The following is a 14,168-nucleotide window of genomic DNA, read 5'->3' on the forward strand; positions in this document are numbered from 1 at the left end:
AGGCATCAGGCAGAGATGGTCAGGGTGGAGGCAGAGGTGATTCGGTCAGAGGAGGGGGTGGCGATATCTGCTACTCCGGAGGCCCTACATCTGTTGAAGCTATGGGAGGATGAGTATAAAGGTTTAGCTAGAGGCAGGGCAATAGCCCAGAACAATGTCGTCCAGAGTCGGTTATATGAGCATGGTGACAAGGCCGGTAAATTGATAGCATGGCTGGAGCGTGAGGAGTGGGCGTCGAGGTTGGTTCCTGAGTTGCAGGGTGCGGATTCCGATATAGTTACGGATCCACAGGCAGTTGCGGGCGCATTTTTGGATTACTACAGTGGGTTATATACCATTGTCGGTGGATATACGGAGGCAGAAAACAGTGAAGTGATCAGGGACATCAACTTGCCTGAATTGTCCTATGACGATAAGGGATATTTGTACTCCCCTTTCGCAAATGATGAGGTTGCACAGGCAATTAGGGGGGTAAAATCTGGGAAGGCCACTGGCCCCAATGGAATACCGGTAGAGCTGTACAAATTAAATTCTCATAAACTCACCCCTTATGTCCAAACCATGTTTATGGAAAGCAGGGAGGTGGGTCGACTTCCATATGATCAGCGGGTGGCAAATAATGTTGTTATCCACAAGGTAGGTAAGCCTAAGACACTCTGTTACTCATTTAGACCCATTTCACTGCTCAACGCTGAGCCTAAAATCCTGGCGAAGCTTCTCGCCACCAGATTGGTTAAAGTAATCACAACCCTGATACACCCTGATCAGTCTGGTTTCATGCCGCGCCATAACACGGCTCTGAATTTACGGAGGCTACATGGAATCCTGGGTGGTTCTCCGAAGATACACGAGCCTACGGTCATGGTGTCGTTGGATGCCACCATGGCGTTCAATAGGGTAGAGTGGGCTTACCTATTTGCGGTATTGACAACGTTTGGCTTTGGACCAGAGTTTATCAGTTGAATACGCTTATTATACACTGCTAATGTGCTTCTGTATTAGTGTAGTTGTAGACGCTGACTTATCATGACTTTTTCTATTTCTATTTTTGTATTTGTCTTTTCTTTTTTCCTGAAAGGCAAAAATAAATTTGATCTTTCATTTTGGCTGATCAAGATCCATTTTTTATGTTTGTTAGACATTCTAGGCAGGTACTTACAGGCAGGTAACTACACAGGCTAGACTGTCTCCTCTTGGCGTGTTGTACTCTGTCTCCTGCTGGAATCTTTTGTCTGTTGTTTCACCTGCCTCCTGAACTCATTCCACTACCATCACCCGCAGCAAACACAGTCCTTGCCCTGAAATCTCCTTCACCCTCCTTTTACCTTGCAACCCAGAAGTGTCCCCTGCCACTTTTTCAGACCCTGTATATTTGCTGACATCTAGACCGCCAGGCGCGCGCACACCACTTGCAGGCGTATTTTTTTTTTTACAATACCGTACGCAAAAGCGATCGCTTTCAGTGCCGTTTTTTTAAAATTCTAGGCAGCTTCCTAAGCGGGACCGAAGACCAGCAAACAACACCCCTCCTCTTCCTCATCCACCCCAGACCCCAAACCCAGCACCCCTTCCATCACCCCGAGACTGTTACGAAATAGACGGCCATCCGAGAACAGGACCCAGAGAGAGCGAGGGCCCACCAGGCATAGGGTACCCGGGAGTGACAGACAGACATCCCACATACGCTCAGGACACAGACAGACATCCAAAATACTCTGACTGGGGAGGCAGACATCCAGAGAATAGCAACCAAGAGACAGACGAGCTTCTCGTAGACAGTACCACAGGAGACAGGCAGACATCGTGCATATGATAACTAGGGAGACAGACATCCGGGGTACGGTAACCAGGAGGCAGACAGACACCCCCCATACGGTATTTAAGGAGATAGACAGTCAGTCTAAGAGACCGCCAGGTGCTCAGGGACTGGTTTGACTAATAGTTACCAAAATCCTCAGGTGCAGAAATACCATTAGGCACCATTTTACTCCCATCATCACGTCATTACAACATTGCCACCTTGCCTTTGCTTTAACCCATCACACACAACCACACACAACACACACAACCACACACACACACACACACACACACACAACGACACACACACACACACACACACAACCACAACCACACACACAACCAAACATACAACCACACATACAACCGCACACACAACCACACAGTCAGTGCATACTTTCACCAGGCACAGACACCATCAGTCATCAGTGCACGCTTTCACCGGGAACAAACACCACCAGTCATCAGTGCACGCTTTCCCCGGGCACAAACACCACCAGCGGTCAGTGCACGCTACCACCAGGCACACACCACCAGACGTCAGTGCACACTTTCACCAGGTACACACACATCACCAGCCATCAGTGCACACTTTCACCAGGCACACACACACCACCAGACGTCAGTGCACACTTTCACCATGCACACACACCACCAGCCATCAGTGCACGCTTTCACCAGGCACACACACCACCAGACATCAGTGCACGCTTTCACCATGCACACACACACCACCAGCCATCAGTGCACGCTTTCACCAGGCACACACCAACAGCCGTCAGTGCAAGCTTTCACCAGGCACACACACCACCAGCCGGCAGTGCACATTTCCACCAGGCCCACACACCTCCAGCCATCAGTGCACAATTTCTACAGGCACACACACCACCAGCCATCAGTGCACACATCAATTGTTAACGCATCCACAATTAACTATTGTAGCAATCGCAGTATGGCACACTTTACTTTTAAACATATTCATCTAAAGCACAGCATGCCACCATTGCTACAAAAATAAATACACATGTTTTTGGCCTACAATTTATAGACTTTTGTTGCAATTGGTGTTGCAATTTTTAGCAATGCCAATAGCTCAAACGTCATTAATGCGAGACCTATTGCATTGTAAATGCTTGTTGTTTTTGTGATTGCTGCATTTATGGCAGTGTTTTCTTCAGTGTAAGTATGCCTGCTTTGTCTGTCCAGTGTATGTGTGTTTGCTATAGGCCATCATTGATTTGTCTTTGTTCTCCATGCCGTGTGGCTGGGGGACATTTTGTGGAGTCTGTGTCCATAGGCCTGAATGTGTTCTCTTTGTTCTCCATGCCGCCTTGCTCAGTGTTGTTGTTTGACCATGTGGTACAGGCTGGCAGCTATTTCATGTGACCAGCCAGTGTGCGTTTGCCATAGGCTTTCATGTGTTCTTTGTTCCCCATGCCTTCTTGCTCAGTGTTATTGTTTGACCATGTGGCGCTGGATCGCAGTCATTTTGTGCGTCCAGTCAGTGAAGTTTTGCGATAGACTTGCATGTGCTCTTTGTTTTCTATGCCGCCTTGCTCTATGTTGTTGTTTTACCATGTGGCCCTGGCTGGCAGCCATTTTGTCCAGTCAGTGTGCTTTTGCCATAAACTTGCATGTGTTCTTTGTTCCCCATGCCTCCTTGCTCAGTACCTTTGCCACATGCTTGCTTGCTTTGTCTTGTGTATTGACCATGGGGCACTGACTGGTAGCCATTTTGGGCATTCAGCTAGTATGCCCTTGCCATAGGCTTGCATGGATGGATGGGAAATATCAGTTTAAGAATATGCTTGAGTATCATAGTAGTATGTATATTACGAATATTATTTTGATTAGCTGTGCTTATATAATACATGCATTTTTTTTTCTTGCACCTCCAATAGATTTCTTCTCATCCTCCCATAAAGACATCAGCAGTTATTGTTTTTTTATCATACATTTTATTTGGATTTTAGTTGTCAATTTTTTTAATTTTAAATTCTTTTAAATTGTATGTTTTTTATGTTAATTTATTTTTAATTCTTTTTTTCCCATTTTGCCTCGGTCAATCCATCTGCTCATCCAAACTATCTATCATCCATCCATCCACTATAGGTGCACAGCTGCCCAAGAGCATCCAGTTTGTTTAGGTATATAATTACATTTCCTCCTGTACACCCTGGCTGCAGGGCACTTTAGACACATCCGCATAATTCATTTGTATAATGGTGATTATTCCATTCCCCCCTGGACCATATTGTCTGCCATAGGCGCACATTAGCCTCCATTTTTTAAAGAAAGATCACTATTCCATTTGCCCATGCAGTTCCCTGAGAGCCACAGGTGTCTCCTTTAGAATATATGGACATAAAGAGACGAGCTCTATCATTCTGTATATTGTGTGTTATTCAGATAGGGAATTAACTTTTATGGTATGATGGTGTGGTTTGACTTTAGAGTGGTTATTACCATACGTAGCCAGTCACAATCATATTAACTTTGTCTTTACTAATGCAAACTGCAACAATGCTAAATCACTAAATGTTTTTTCTATAGTTTGTTTTTAGGTGCACAAGAGAAGAGGCATCCCCCAACAATACTGCCAAACAGAATGCCTGTTCAGTGAAGTCATCAGTCCTCCAATCTCTTCCACTTGTGCACCTTAGAGCAACTTACTGCCAGCTGAGAACTTTAAGATGGCCCCAAAGAAAGATGCTTCCAGGAAAGTGGTCAGTGAGAAGCACTGGCCCAAACCTTTTATGGACCACATCATGCGCCTGCCCCACCAGCCTCAGGGGAACAAGCTATGAGCAGCACTCCCGCATCAAAAGCAGTACCCTAGCCTAAGCCCAAGACCATGTCTGTCAGTAAGACAGCCACTGCAATCATGACAACACTGATGAGTAGTGACACTGAATTTGATTTGTCCTTTTCCCAAATAGTATCCAATTGTTTCAGGAAATAGAGCAAAGTAGACAGGAGCTGCAGCCAACAATAGTACATCTTCCTGAAGGTGTGGCAGAACAAGAGGTTGAGCTTCCTTCCGAGCAAGAACGTCCTCTTTTATAATCATTGACCACTACCTCAGTTGAAGTATGCACTCTGGAGAGGCAATCAATGACATGCCTATCTACCTTTAGTTCTTCTTCAGGCTTTGGCAGTGGCACAGTCAAAAAGTACCCCTCCCAGTTCAGGACTTTTTTACGGTCAGCAAAGAGGGGAAGCACATTGCAGCATGCACTATTTGCCACATGAATATTCATCGAAGTAAGCTTGGTACATATTATGGTATGGGAGCAAACAACTCATATAAAAAAACACCATGCATTCCGGTGGGAGGAACACCTAAAAAGATTGCTGAAGGTCAACATGGTGAGGAAAGCCGGGAAACATCAGCTACAAGTTCAATCACGGTAGGAGGTAATGATGATGAGGGAGAATCCTCATGCAAAGCAGCCCTGTCCCCACCAGTGCACCAGCAGAATCAACCACCTCCGAGACTTCTGTATGGCACAAGACTTGGAGTCAGATGGAGACTCCGCAGCATACAGTGACTGCCCCACCACAACGCCCACTGAGTCTACCCCCACCTACTTCTCAAAAGTCACCGGCCTCAGTGGCCCCAGAAAAGAAGAAAAAAATACAGGCTACTATTACGGGCATGTTTAACCACCCAATGGCACATTTGTACAATGGGAATCTGGCAAAAATGTTAGCGCTGAACCTCCTCCCTTTTTCATTTGTGCAAGTAGGGGGATTCTTACAATTTGTGGCAGCCATCTGCCCAAAATGAATGGGTCCAAGTCAGACCTATTTTTCCGGAGTTGCTGTTCCTGCACTGCATCACGATGTGCTGCAATTGGTTGGACAAGCCTTGCAGAAAGGTTTATTAACACTAACCACCTGACGAAAGACATGTAGACCAGTTGTCAGGTGATTCATTACATGTCCATCACTGCACACTGGATCTCTTTTGCTGGGTTAAAGCAACAGATATCTACAGGTTGTGGCTGTGAAGAAAGTTTCAGGAGTGTTCAGCGGCATGCAACAGTGCCCATGTTTGCCATGACGAAATCACATACAGTTTTAAACATGTGTATGAATTACTGTGACCCAGAGGTCTCAGAATTGGATTTGTTGACACAGGCAACCGCAGAATCTGCACTAATTTCAGCAATTCTTTTAAAGCCGGTCAGCAGTTGCAGATTATTCAGCGTGCTTATAGAGCACCAGAAAAAGCTCTGATACAGGAGCTGCCAACATGTTGGAATTCGACCTATCACATGTTGCAATGTCTATTTGAGCAGTACAAACATATCAATGACTATGTCATTTAAAGAGGAGGGGATGCAGTTGGGAAAGTTATAACCACAGATGTGAACAAATAGGTCCTAGTGAAATGTCTGACACAGATGCTACTTGTCTTTTAGGTATTCACACAGGACGTTAGCAAGGAGAACAGTACGATGGGCCAAGATATCCAGTGGTTGCCACTGCTACAGGACCAGCTATTGAAGGTGTTCTTAAAGGTTCACCCCTGCAGGTGTGAATTGAGAAGCGCATGCCTTGTTTGAGAGCTTACTCTTTCGACTGGCTTCCAATGCACGGTTGACAGAGATCATCATCTCGTCCAAAGAATACATCTGTGCCACTGTACTTGATCCACAGTACGAAAACATTTTGCCCACTTTCATTCCTTTTACTGAAGGGGGTATTTCAAAATGCAAGGGGTGGATTATTGAGAAAGCTGGAAACCTTTAAGAAGAATGACTGGAACTTAGTTTCCTACCCGGCAGTTCTGGGTTTCCACCTTCAACTTCCAGAGAGGGCAGTCTGGTCTTACAGTAGCCAACAACATCATCAACCAGAACACCGGCAACAACAGCAACAGAAGGACGAGATTAAACCTCAGCATTATATTGGATTCAATTTGCAGGGCCTAAGTCCAGTGGAGAGGCAATGGCAAAAGAGGTCGAGCAAGTGGCAGCACCAAAAGTGGTCTACATAGATCAAAACCCATCAATGTATTGGTATGGGAAGGTGTGCCAAAATCCAGAGCATCAGCAGGTTGGAAATAAAGTATCTGGTTTGTCCTGTAGCCAGTGTGTCTGCTGAGTGTGTGTTCAGTGCAGCTGGAGCAGTTGTTATAGTGAAAAGGACCAGTCTCTTGCCTAAAAATGTGGACTGATTGACTATGATCAAAATAAACCAAAATTTCATACCACAGAATTGCACAGTTCCTGAAACAACACAGGAGCAAGAGGAGGATGATTGGTTAAACTCAAGTGTATTACCTGACCAACATCTGGGTGAGCAACCTGAGTTGAGGACGACCTTTACTTCCCGGAGTAAGTATACTGGTGCCACCATTGAACTTTGTAATTATTTCTCATTAAACTTCTTACTTTGCAAAAAAAGGTAGCCAGTGGAACATTATGTTTATGTCAGATTTACCTGCTGCCCCACCATTATTTAGTAACATATATTGCCGGATTGCAGTTGGACCAGTGTGTAGTAAAGAAGCCTCCACAGTTCCAGACCCAACGCCCTTAGCCAACTTATGGTGGGTAGTGTGTAGAGACACTGCTCGCTCAAGCTTGTGTTTGTGTAACACTGATTGATTACCACAAACGAGTAGCAGGAAGACACTGTAGTGAAGTAGTTCTTCAGTACTAACCAATTTAGGATTTTAGAGCCTCTGAAAGAATTCAATCATCTTAAGTCCGAAGTGGGACTGCATCAGGACCGAGGGCACCTGCCGGAGCCAAGTACCGAGACAAACACGAGAGGAGCCATGCAGACGGAAAAGTACGTCATCAAAGTGAATATCAACGTGCTGCGGCCCAGCGTCCTTGACGTGCATGTCAACATCCAGGACTCGAGCCACCTGCTGGAGAAGCTTAAGCCCAGATGGGCGGTGTGAGCTTATGAGGTGTCCAAGAAGACCTTCAATCCCATCTGAGCTCTTGTGGACAGCATGAAGCTGGAGCCAAGCCCATGATTGCTCTTTCCATAGGTGACCCTACTGTTTTTGGAAATATTCCGACAGATGACGAGGTCACCCTAACCATGAAGAATGCCATAGATTCCGGATATTACAATGGCTACTCCCCGGCTGTAGGGTACAAATCCAGCTGTGATGTAATTGCAAAGTTTAATAGCTGCCCAGATGCCCCTCTCAAGGCCAAGGATGTCATCCTTGCAAGTGGTTGCAGTCAAGCTATTGAACTATGTCTGTCTGTTCTGGCCAACCCTGGGCAGAACATTCTGATACCACAACCTGGTTTCTCCCTCCACAAGACACTTGCTCTTTCGATGGGGATTGAGGTCAAACTGTATAACCTGCTGCCAGAGAAATCCTGGGAAATTGATCTGAAACAATTATAGAACTGCCTGCATCATTGTCAACAACGCTTCGAACCCCTGCGGGTCTGTCTTCAGCAAAGCGCACTTAAAGAAAATCATTGCAGTGGCTGCAAGGCAGTGCGTCCCCATCCTGGCGGACGAGATCTAGGGAGACATGGTCTGCTGCGTTGCGATGATGCTGTATCGGCCCAGATCTTGTTTGAGTGTCATGGTGTCGCTGTTAAAATGTAATCGAGTGTATTTGCAATTTGTATATATATTGAACTCTAACCACTAGAATATGTAGTAGACCTTTGTACTTACTATATAAAATCGCATTAAATAAATACAAAATAAATAAAAATAAAATACAAATAAAAATTCATGGCATTGAAGTCAATGTCTGCCTCCCTCACATGTCTGTCCTTTTTCATATCACTTAGCAGGGCTGTCCCAGAACTTCATTTATTTACAAGAGTACCAATACCAAATTACAAGAACATTCACTTTTGCTAACAAACAAAAACCTATACAAAATACTGCAATTCTGTTTCTCTACTTGTCCAACAGCAGTGCAATACACTATCTTGCTCAGATTGTGACTGGGACACGATTACTCAGAGCCAGGAGGAAGATGCAAGAACTCAGAGTGGAAGTACCTCATCAACAGCTTGAAGAGCAAGACATTATCAACTTCAAAGGAAAACCATGACCCTGAGGCCTAGAATGCAGCTATGTGAAAAGGAGAGAGGTGCATTGATTTGTGAAATGCTGAGGAGTGTGTGTGTGTGTCGCACTGGTGGCAAAATTGAAACTTTGAGTCTTCTTGTTTTTTTTTTTGCTCTGCCTCTGAGTCTTGTTGGTACACTCCTGATGAAGCATATCTTCCTTCTTTCCTTTACCTTGACTCTGAAATACATTTTCTGTTTTACAATCTGCAGGCCTACTCATCTCCTGCATGAACGGAAGGTAAAAAGCTGAGAGCTCAACACTCCTGCTTACCTATCAGATCAGTCCAGAGAGGCACCCAAGAGTGATGGACATTCCCGAGAAGAATGCAGATGCACCACCTAATTTTCAAATACAGTATCATTTTTCTTTTAACACTAATATTTGGAGAATTGGGTGGGTGGGTTCACTCATCCATCATTTTATTATAGTTAGGAGTTCTATGTAGGTTGTAGAATGTTTATTAGATAGTAGTGCATATATGAAAGGGATGTTTGTTTCTTGGTATTCTCTATGTATAGTGTATAATCAATAGAATGGTTTGGGACATATTTTGAATGTCCCAACCATCATCTAAGTTTTGCATTGTTTTAGTTTTTGGATATTAGTAGGGGTGCCAAAATGATAATTCTTATATTAGTAGGGGTGCCAAAAATGATAATTCTTTTTTAAAATTATTTTTATTGTCATGAAGAAGGAATTGTTCCTCTTTGCGTATTATTATGTATCCAGGTAGTATTTCAACTTCTGAAAATGTTTATTGGGATGGTGGCATTTGGGTGGTAGATTTTATGGTTAAGGCTATTAGGCGTTATAGTCATGGGATAACAGGTAACTTGCCAGTTACGTGCCCTGGGACATGGATTAGGACATCTTTTAATAGTTGAGTGCTTGGTGGTTGGTAGCTAAAGCTTGCCTCCTTGATGTATTCTAAAGCATCTCTGATTTCAATTTCAGTAACATTGGTTAGTGGTTATGTTCTTAAACATTTATAATCATAGTTTACCTGGTTGTTGCCCTCCCATAGCAGGAATTAGAGTAGTATTTGGTGCATTTCAAATGTATGTGACTAGTGGTTCTTCTTTCTTGAGTATAAGCGTAGCCTATGCAATGGAGCTAGAGTCTCCCTTTTTTTGAGGAAATTAATTTAGCTCCTTCTGTCATTTTCTTAGTTACACTGTGAATATATATACAAAAATAATTAATAAATGCAAAGTAGAAAATGTTCACTGTTATATTACTTTTTTATCAATACTTGCATATATGTTGTTTTTAATTTTTCTCTGAAGTGTTTTGTTGACTTCTTCTGCTTAATGTTATTCTTGTCATCTGTTCGGTAAAACAATATATTATTATGCTAGAAATGTTATACATTTAAATTTTTTTCAGGTTAGTTAGTGTTTAGTTGGTTTTATTTTTAAGTATATTTACAACAGTACTTGCTATTTTGGGTAGATTCAGTTAGTTCCTTTAATGTAACTTTTTGATTGGAATTGTTGCAGCCTGTGGTAGAAAAAGAAAAGGTGTAAATGTTTATTCGTTTTATTTTGTTAGTTTTGCTTATCAGTTGATTTAGCTAAGGTTTAAAAATATTAATGGTTATACTTACTTTGTTGTATATGTTTGATCAATCTTCCTTTATTCTTAATAATTTTAATTGGTCGAATGATGCACAGTTTTTTTCTCAGCAGTTTTGAACTTTGGTAAGTTTTGTAAATCAGTTTGTTTAGTCTGTAAAAAAGGAAAACCAATGAAAAGTATTTATTTATTAATTTTACATGTTTTAATTATTTTAAGTTTAGGTAGGGGAATATGTACAGTTTTTAGGTATTGTACTTACTTTGAATGTAGGTTGTTTGATGTGGTTCTTTTTAAAGGTCCTTTGTTGGGGCTTCAATCTTGCAGAGGTTTGTCCTCCAATCTTTACAGGTTGTTAGGTAATTTTTGGTTAATGAATTGGCTTCTTTCATTGTATTATTAGTTGAAGCTTTGTATTGTTTTTTATTGTTTATACTTTTATTTTATTGGTTGTTATAGCGTCTCTTTAATTATTTTGGCAGTTAAATGTTAATTTGGAAAACGTTGTATACATTCACTCAAGGGTATATTTTGTTCAATGTTATAATTATGTAACAATATATTTGTTTTTATATGTTTTATTGTAATTAAATATAATTAATAATTATTTGGTTATTTTTAATGGTGATAAATGTTATGTGCTATATTTTAATTTTGAATATTTATTTAAATATTAATGTTGGTTGTTATTTGAGGAATTATGGGGTGATTACGATGGCATCATCATATTTGGGATTAGGACTGCCCGCCTACAAGGTGACAGCCCCACTGTGCTAATTATAATGTGACCGCCATGTTTTGCATTGCGGTGGGTGCTGCGTTCTGCAGCAACCACCGCAAAACAAAAGAGAGACCTCACACATATCCCTGTACTACATGGCAGGCACCCCACTACGTGGCAGGCATCATCCTGTGCCTGCCACATGGTACAGGGATATGTAGGGGGGCATCATACATGCTCCCAGGTCCTGTGTCGGTGGGCAGGGGGAAAGGGGACCCGCCATTTTCCCTTTCCTCCAGCTTTTCCATGGTGGGTTACCAGCCATGGAAAGGATGGTGGGTAAGGGACAACGTAATCCTAATGGCGGTGCCTAATAGGCATCGCCCTCATTGTAGGGACTCCGATCCCTTCTGATGGACCGACAAGCTCCTTGAGCCCGTCTGATCTGTGGTGGTTGGTCTTTATGACCACCACTCAGCCGCCTGCCATCAAAATGTGGTGGGCGGCAAACTTGATTAAAATGGCAGGGAGATCATCATAGACAGTCTTTCAGTGATGTTCTCCCCGCCATTGTAATCACCCCCTATATATTTCATAATTGTTTATATATATTGTTTTTGTTTGAAATGTATTCTTTTAATAGTGGTATTATTAATACGTTTATATATATTTTTTAATGTGTGTATTTAATGTTTTGGTTTAAAAAGTTATATTTAAGCCATGTTTATGTTGTCGACATTGTGAATGTCGATCTTTTTATTCATTTATATGTTTATTTAATTTTAACAATATTTATGTTTACGATATTTTTGTACTTGATATTTTTGGTATCTATTTTTTTAACGCAATCTTTAAGTAGTCAATATTTTTGCATGTGATATTAGTGCCTCCATGTTTGTGTAGGTCGATATTATGTCAGTGAATCACCAAAACAAAAAGCAAGCAAACTCTATCTGTAAACTGTTCTGCCTCACCAAGGCTGGCAGGACAAGGGCAGAGTCAGCAATATCCCACCTTGGTACAACCGGTGCCTTCAGTCTTCTTGGCACTCTTCTGTGGGATATCAATCACAACTCCAAGAGTGGGGTAGACCTCCCTGGCTCTTGCTACAGTTAAGAGGGTCTATATCTGTTGATAATGGAAAAGTTGACTCTGATCTCTCCTGAAGCCCTCGGGTCACTACGACATGTTTTTGGGTACCAAGACTTTCTATAGACAGTACCAATGTAAGTGTACACCATGCAAATACTCCAGACAACCCTTATTTGGTTTTCAGGGCTTACTTTAATAATCCAAAGGCTCTCTTTGTGGTAGTGTGGTCGAGCAACTTAGACTTATCAGAGTGGCGTGTTGAGCTATTGTTGTACACACACAGTCAAAAAATGAGACACACATTTATTGGGAAATCTGAGACCAATTTAGAAAAATAACACCGATTTTTATATAATTTTAGACACCAAAATAATCAGGACCCTGTGCCTCATGGGAACAATCCAGCTCGAACTGCCTAGCCAGGTCCTACCTGGACCAGTAACAAGCATCCTAGGACCCGTGTCGGGGTTTCACCCCATATCAGCCAGGATAGTTTGAATCCAGTGGCACAGTGAGCCCGGGATCCACGTCTGGGCATACCCAGCGCACTTAGGGCAAGAAAGCAAAAGACACACAATTGATGGACGGAATGCAGAACAAATCAAAACATTCACTGCCAGTCAAGAGATTTGGGTTAAATCCATCATTCCTCTGCTCACCATTCCACCCCAGTTTAGGCCGGGCCATATGCAAATCAGTCTTGACCCTGAGCCTCATGGGAGCCATCCAGCACGAACTGCCAAGCGAGGTTCTCCCTGGACCGAAATAAGCATCCTAGGACCGATTTCAGGGTTTCACCCCTCATCAGCCAGGATTGCTTGAATCCAGTGGCACAGTGAGCCAGGGACCCATGCCTGGGCATACCCAGCGCAATCGTGTTTGCTTGTTCGCCCTAAATTGGCAGGGTATGCTGACGTAGGTCCCTTGTTCACTTTGCCACTGGATTCAAGCTAAACTGGCTGATGAAGGGTGTTCGCCAGAAACCGGTCACAGGATACCTGTTTCTGGTTCAGGGAAGAACTGGCTTGGCAGTTCGGGCTGGACTGTTCCCATGACGCACAGGGTCAAGACTGACTTGAATATAATTGGGTCTGAACTGAGGTGGCAAAGTGAGCTAAAGAATGATGATAGTTTCAACCCAGATCAGTGACTGGGAGTGAGTGTCTGAAAAGTTTCAGTGGTCCATCCATCATCTCCTGTGTTTGCTTTGTTCACCCTAAGTTGTCAGGGTATGCTCAGACGTGGGTCCCTTGTGCACTTTGCCACGGGATTCAAACTAGCCTGGCTGATAAAGGGTGTTACTCAGAAACCGCTCCTAGGATGATTGTTTCCGGTCCAGGGAAGACCTGGCTTGGCAGGTCAGGCTGGAACATCCCCATTAGGCACTAGGTTAAGACTGATTTGCATAAAGCTGGGTTTGAACTGAGGTGGCAAAGTGTGCTAAAGAATGATGATGGATTCAACCCAGATGTGTGACTCGGGGTGAGTGTCTGAAAAGTTCCAGTGCTCCGTCCATCATCTTCCTGTGTTTGCTTTGTTCGCCCTAAGTTGGCAGGGTATGCAAAGACGTGGGTCCTTTGCTCAAATTGCCACTGGATTCAAACTAGCCTGGCTGATAAAGGGTGTTACACAGAAACTGGTTCCAGGATACTTGTTTCCGTTTCAGGGAAGACCTGGCTTGGCTGCTCGAGCTGAGCTGTTCCCATGAGGCACAGGGTCAAGACTAATTTGCATATAGCTGGTTCCGAACTGAGGTGGCGAAGTGAGCTAAAGAATGATGATGGATTCAACCCAGATCTGTGACAGGTAGTGAGTGTCTGAAAAGGTTGAACCCTCCCTCCATCATCTCCTTGTGTTTGCTTTGTTCACCCTAAGTTGGTAGGGTATGCCCAGACGTGGGTCCCTT

The 14,168-nt window shown here is 43.2% G+C and overlaps 1 pseudogene; it reads left to right on the top strand.

Moving 5' to 3' along the window:
- The first annotated feature begins 7,583 nt into the window (after nucleotides 1–7,583).
- Nucleotides 7,584–8,854, top strand: LOC144763248 (tyrosine aminotransferase pseudogene; annotated as a pseudogene).
- The last annotated feature ends 5,314 nt before the right edge of the window (nucleotides 8,855–14,168 follow it).

This window comes from Lissotriton helveticus, chromosome 1_1 (genome assembly GCF_964261635.1).
Source record: "Lissotriton helveticus chromosome 1_1, aLisHel1.1, whole genome shotgun sequence".
Taxonomy (NCBI): domain Eukaryota; kingdom Metazoa; phylum Chordata; class Amphibia; order Caudata; family Salamandridae; genus Lissotriton; species Lissotriton helveticus.